Source organism: Poecile atricapillus, chromosome 2 (genome assembly GCF_030490865.1).
Source record: "Poecile atricapillus isolate bPoeAtr1 chromosome 2, bPoeAtr1.hap1, whole genome shotgun sequence".
Taxonomy (NCBI): domain Eukaryota; kingdom Metazoa; phylum Chordata; class Aves; order Passeriformes; family Paridae; genus Poecile; species Poecile atricapillus.
Window position 1 is genome coordinate 12763604 of NC_081250.1, and position 7252 is coordinate 12770855.

The window sequence follows — 7252 nt, forward strand, 5'->3', positions numbered from 1 at the left end:
GGATGCCGTCTGCTCGACCCTGATGCAGTAGCAGGAGCACTTAGTTGCCCAGGACCATGTCCAGACAACTTCTGAGAATCTCCAAGGATGGAGACTACACAAGCTTCTCTCTGGGCAATCTGTGCCAGTGCTCAGTGATCCTCATAATGAAAAAGTGTTTCCCGATGTCCAGAGAGCACCTTCCATGTGTCTGTTTGTGCCCATTCGCTTTTGCCCAGGCACTGGGCACCAGTGTGCAAGGCCTGGCACTATTCTGTTTGCACCCTGCCTTCAGATGTTTTCTCATATTAATAAGATTCCTCCTCTTTGCCCTCCCTTCTTTCTTCACAGCAGAAATGCCACAGTCTCCATCCAACCATCCTTGTTGTTGCCTTTTCACTGTTCTCCAGAATTCCCGGGCCTCTCCAGAACTGGACAGACCTGGACACTGCTCCAGGAAGCTCCCTTTACCTGGGGACAATTCCGCGTGCAATGAAACCACGGTCACCCCCCAGCTCTCACTCTGGCAGAGACATCTTTGCTGTCTTGTGCAACGTGGGATCCCCACCCTGATCCCCAGATCTTGCCCCCCGCCCCGGCCGGGCCGTCCCCCTTGAACTTCCCCAGGTCCCGCTTCTCCCGCACCAGTGATCCCTGCGCACGGAGGGATGGAGCGATGGGAGGATGGATGGCAGCGCCTCCTACACCCCGCTGGGAACGGCGTCAAAACGAAGCTGCGTTGGCCGGGAATCGAACCCGGGTCAACTGCTTGGAAGGCAGCTATGCTCACCACTATACCACCAACGCCGCGGTGATGGAGCCTCCCTGCTCGCCCTGCTCCTTCCTCCCCTGCTCCTCTCCGTTCTCCTCTCACCCACAGCACTCACTGCCTGCCCTCTCAGAGCTACTGAGGGAGGCGTTCCAGTTTTCCCCACGGCTGCCAAGGCTACTAGAAAATTAGAAGACTGTTTGTTTGTTTGTTTATAAACACTGAAAAAACCCCAAGGTATTGTCTAGTGAAATGTTTCCAGCGTCCTGATTGGTTTAAAATAAATTCCAGATAGAAGGACTAAAACCTTCTGAAAGTGGACTGTGGATAATAGAACAATTGGAAAAAATAGGCTGGCTGACAGTGCACATCTGATGAAATAAGCATCCTCTTTATTAATAAAAGAAATAGTCTTTCCAGCATTAATGTTGAAGATGAGATTTATATCTCATGTCTAAAAAATTAGGTAGAAAAAGTTATATTATCCTTTCCATCAACTGCTGCTTTTGTCTTCTCAGTATCACCCAAAGCAACTTAATATTACATGGAAAATACAGCTGAAAATAAACTAAATAAAGTTGCAAAAGGTTGATATTTGAAAGAAGGTTATCTGAAACACAGCCCTGAAGTGCCGAATCCCAAACTTGAATACATTTTTGTGACATAATGTGTAGTGAATAGTTTTCTACTACAGTGGATAGAGCCAACAAACTATTTTAGAAGAACAAAATCTCAAAAAACTCACATTGTATGAGGATATCCTATGAATAACCCAGGGCATTCTAGGGCATCCATGATTTTACTTCTGAGAATGTCCTGTTTACAAACAGATGTGGCTCTTAACATGCAGGAATCTCAGCAAGTTTGTGGTGGAAACTATCCTGTGCTAGCAGAGAGGTCCTAAGCAGAGAGACCTTCATGTCTCTTTCATTCTCAAATCCTCTGTCTTCAGCTTCCTGCAGAGGTAATCAGAAAAGCTGTAAGAGCTAATATTGCCCAGATATCCATCGATCCTGACCCTTTCTGTCACTTGACATCTGAGTAATGACTTGTTCCATAGCAGCTCCCCCAGGCCTGTACATATTCTGACCATTTTACAAGTGTTGGTATAGATGAAATTTTTGGCAACCTTAAATGAAGATCTGTCATGCAGAGCTACACAGTAGTAAAGATATCAAGTCTTCTCTCATTTTCTTATCATATTTTACTTTAAAAGTCAGCAAACGCAGCCGTGATCCTATTTGGAATCCTCTGCAAACAGGTCATGAGGACATACTGTTAAGTGTATTTATAACTAAGATTTAACAAAATAAACTGAGAGGGTTCTGCTGAAGCCTCTAGTATCTGCAGAGTCTATTTTGACTGCATGGGACATGCAGAGCGCATGGATTGCTGTGCAAACTCACACTTCAGCCATGTGCTGCATGAACAGCAAACCATTGCTTTTGGGAACCACATTTTCTGTGGAAGCTCAAATGGGACACACCAGACTCACTGATCATAATCACTTTTGAAAAATACATACCTTACTGTAATGATTTGCATGTTTTTCTACTAATCTGTAGGCACCATAAATATTTTCTAGTAAAGGCATAGATAGTAAATGTAAGCCTTGTGAGAGTTATTTCCAACATTACAGAAGAGTATGGTTTAACAATCATCAAAATGGTTATTCTTTATACACTCCCTCACAGAAAAACTCCACGGAACCTGAAATTCTGCACACAAACATTTGAAAACGATTACTGTTGAGGAAATTTGAATCATTTTAGTGAAGAAGTCAGCCTGGAGGAAGTGTGGATGCTCTTATAAGAATGATATTTCTCTTCCTTCAGCTTCTAGTATTACCTGTATCTTCTTTGTGAACTCACCATCCTGTATTTTAAGGTATTACAGAATGAAAAAGGTGATTTTAAAACTGTGTGATAGAACTGGAAAGAGAGATGGGTCCCTGTTGAATTGAGAAAAAGGACTGAATAAGGATTGCCAGCTCTGAGAAAGCTGGAAATTGAAGTGTGTGGGTTGAACAGGGCAGAGAAGTGGGACAGGCTAAGCTGATCTCTGAAAGGCAGCCACCTGCATCTCAGCTCATAAAGCTGAGATTCCTAAAGTATTTAAGCACCAAAACTTGCAGATAAAGTCAGAGGGCCACATTCCCAAAGTCAGAATAGTCTTATCCTGCTTAAGGAATTCTAGAAACACTTCTGGACATCTGTAAGCACCTGGAAATGTGTTGAAATCTGACATCAGTGTTCCAGTTTCAAATGCAAAGCCCTCTTCAGGTAATAGACACACACTGCCAAATGAGGGGCTCTGCATGAAATTCGTCCTGATTATTTGTTTTGCCTCCCTCTCTCTCTCACACACACAGGCACACAGGTTCCAGTAGCACTTGATGAACAAGCAGATCAAATCAACCCTTATTATATTTTACCAGAACACAAAGAATGAGCAATGGTAGCATTTCCTAATCTGGTTTTAATTCACTAGGCAACAAATCTGTTGACTGTGAGTCTACATCACACAGCTTATGGCTGAGAGGCAGTATTTTACCATGGCATAATTAAAATGGTTCCAATTGCACACGTAATGACACACTCTCTGCTTTCTTATTAAAGGTTTTCTTTGTTGGGGCTTGCACCAAATGAGTTTCACCTGTGACTGGTTTTGCAGCAATATCATCTTCAGTGCATCACCACGCTAACCTCTCCATTAACCCTTGCTTCAAAGGCTGCTCTGGGCAGGTGCAGTATCACAGCTTTTCTGGCAGGGGACATGCCTTGCTCACTGCTGGTGACCTCTGCCATTGCTGAGGACCTGGCCATGCTACATTTGCTTTTGGTTTACAGCTCAAGGCCTTGGCTAATTGCATAATTGATGAGGTGCAGATCTGCAGCCTGTAGGAATCTAGAAGATATTAAAATAAAAAAAAATAATAAAACTGATGTCTTGCCAGCACTAAATTTGTCCAGTTTTCTGGCAATAAGATTCTTCACAGAGTCCAGATTTCAGTTTAGTTAGTCTGGAAGAAATACATGGTTATACTGTCGGTCCAAAAGATTCCTCAGTCCTTATCAGAGAAAAAGTTTGAAAGGAAGAACAATGTATTCCAGGAGATTTCAAAACTCTTCCATGCTACCATAGGAACACAAGATGTCTATTACCTATTACAAGTTTTATCAACTTCTCTGGAAAAGAAATCTTCAAATTAAAGGCATCTAAATTTTGGCCAAAAAAAAACTTCCTAAATATGTGGCAAACATTACAAATATTTGATCCTCTGGAAGCTGTTCAAAAGTCGCATTCAGACCTTATGCAGCAATAAAAATAAAAATAAAAAACTTTAAAAAATGTTTTAGAACTAATTTACTTAGGATCAGACAAGTAAAAGTTTAATGAAAAATAATAGCCCACATTTATAGGGCTTTTTCTTGAAAATCTTACCTTTCTCATGATTAATATTCTTTTATACATAAACTGATTCTGTCAGTTACTGATTTCAGTTTCATGAAATGCTGTTCTCCGGTCAAAGTGCTCACATAGTTAGTTATATCCTTTCTATCAAGGTCAATCTCCATGAGTGATCAGTAGTCAACATAAAATAAAGGTAACATATACATAAATACTTATTTATCAAAGACAACTACTCAAATTTACAAATACTTTAGAAGAGACTGTAAAGATGGCATTTCAAAATTCCTGACTTCTTGTTGTCCATCAATAAGTCTTGCAAATATTGTTTAACATTTTTAATGCTTGTTGCCTTCATTTGTAGCTTAGTTGCCTTCATTTCTAACTGTCATAAATTACTTCTTCCCTTCTTAAAAAAAAATTTATGTTTTTGGACTTGGTATAAAATATTAGAAACACTATAATTTCTCATGATCATCTCAGAGGATTTTTATTAACACCTAGTAATTTGTCTGACCTGTTAAAAATAATCCAAGTATTCTTTTCCTCTATTAATAAGTAACTAAACTTTAATGGCAAGCAATAAGATTCTTGGTCTATGCAAATTTCATAATAATTTAATAAATAGATAGCTGTTAACTTGGAAAAAATAAAAATATTTCCTGAGAAATATTATTCCTAATTTGAAGGAGAGATCTCTATATCAGATGCAGGGAAGCACCAACGAGGCTGGCACAGTACAGCTAAAATAAAGAACTCAGCAGTCAGCTTCTTTCTAATTATTCTGATGATGAAATCAACTGAAAACCTAGCAAATTTGATAAAAAATAAAATAAATAAATAAATTATTCCTAAGCCATTACTGGTTTTGTTCTTTAGCTTTTATTTGAATTATCAGGGGATCGGAAGTTTAATGAAAACCTGAACTGAGATTTTTTCATGCAGTCACTTGGCTCCAGAGGCTGGGGTGCTGTGTAGGAATCTGCATGGGCATCTTGGGGAATGGTTCGTTTCAGGTTCATCTCCAAGGCCATCACAGCCTTGGTTAAGTGTCTAAAATAAGCTGATAAGTCACTTTCTGGATGGACCTCTTTCTATCAGTGTTAAAAATAGTAGTTAGCTCAAAAGTTTTACACATGGTGGCTTTAATACAGACAGATTTTTATAGAAATGATGAGTCATAAAACGACAACTCCTACTTTCTTACAGTCTGAATGGTTCTATTGGCTGTTATGTTACTTTGAGATATCACCTAGGAAGACAATTTTTGCGGTTTACTAATGTAGGGATATTGAAATTTTAGGGCAGACTGGGTACCAGCCATCCAGCAGTGATTTTGATGTTTCCAGGAGTAACAAAATTATTTAATATTTGGAAATTAGCTGCTCAATCAAGCAGACCTTTATGGGCTCTTTATGGTACTTCAAGGAAACAGTAGTTGCTTAATATTCTCTATTGCATGAGAATAATGCAAATATTTTTAAAAATCCAACCCCAAATAAAGAGGATTATTAGAAATAAGGTGGTTTTTTTTCCCCTTCAAAGCAAAATGGTTTATTCAAGAAGGCAGCTTCACACCCTCCTGTCACTCTTCCAGATTTACTAACCCCATCTGAAGTTCTTTAGTAGGAAGGTTTAACATCCTTTAACAATTTGCACATCCTTTCCATACCAATATCTGTTCTAGATGATCAGATTTATAGACACAGTAACTGACAAGAGTAGTGAAAGAGCCTCTTTATTTCTACAGATGTACAAGTCATGTACATAGTTGGTGTCATATGTTATTAAAGACATTCAAGGATTCAGTAGGCTATTTTTCCTTTTATTTTTTACCTTCCAGCATACTCCTTTCCCATTCCTTCTTTTCTTGGCATGTTTCCTGTTTCTTGGCATGTTTTTTAAGCAATAAAGGGCACACCCATAGCCTTCACCCAACTTTAGAAGACATCACTGGAAGATTTGACTGTGAAGGCTGAACACAAAGACCTGATTGAGAATAGGATTTCATTTTTTTTTAATAGCAGAAAAATTCAGAACCATAAAAAACCATCCAGATTTATTTTGTCACTTTATTTTATCCCTTTCTTTCTTACTGTCTCTTGTAAGGGAGAAGTTTCTGCTTTTGTTTTAGACTAGGTTATCTTGATTGATTTTGGCTACAGAAATAATCTGTTTATCCTTGCTATATAATTCATTTTTGCTATATAATGCTGGACATTAAACATTGTTCTGGAGTCTAAGATTCTGTTTTACTCCATCTCCATCTTTCTGGGAGCTGAAAGGGAGAGGAATAACAGGGAATTACTAAATTCTGAATCTTTAGGAAAATGTGCACATAGAAATATGCGTAACAGGGTGTTTTCATTTAGGTGTGTAGGGATTTCTTTTTTCCCATCACCTTCTGAAAAAGTTGGCATATTTCATTTTTTATGGTCAGTCCAAAAGATTATGCTTTCCAGAGCCCTGTCAAATGAGTATGATTGATGCACTAGTGGAAAATAAATAGGGGGAAATTACTCTGGAGTATTTATGCATTAAATAAACTAACATTCGCTATCCCAGAGGCTCACAGAAAAATGAGCAATTAAGCCACTTGATTCTTGCACTTCCATATAGAAATTGACTTCTATGGAAACGGGGAGCACTTTTTAAGGTGATTGTGGATGTTTCTTTGTGCTTGACTTTCAATGACTTTTATCTGAGGTCTAGGATGTGTGTTGTGTGATACGACTTATCCCTGGTCAGGACTGCCAGGCTTAGTCATTTTAGAATCATAGAATATCCTGATGATCCACAGGGATCATCAAACTCTGACTCCCAGCCCTGCACAGCTGGGCAAGCTTGCTATAAAAAAAAATGGTTCAAAATACATACTCAGAGGGAAAAGTTTTTATTTTTTACAATTCTTGCTGCCATTCAGGAAAGACAATTCTACAGCTCTGTCTTAATATTGGTAGGAGTGATTAAGACTGAATTTATAAACATAAGTGCACAAAAATAATTTTATCACTCATAATTAATGTCTTTTATTATCTAAGTGTCAATTTCTGTGCAAGTCAATTTGGAATTAAAGTTTTTCAGCTCAATACT

The 7252-nt window shown here is 38.6% G+C and overlaps 1 non-coding gene across 1 annotated transcript; it reads right to left on the minus strand.

The window, feature by feature from the left end:
* Positions 1-714: 714 nt before the first annotated feature.
* Positions 715-786, minus strand: TRNAG-UCC (transfer RNA glycine (anticodon UCC)). The gene has a single exon. It is a non-coding gene; the product is annotated as a tRNA-Gly (tRNA).
* Between the last annotated feature and the right edge of the window lie 6466 nt (positions 787-7252).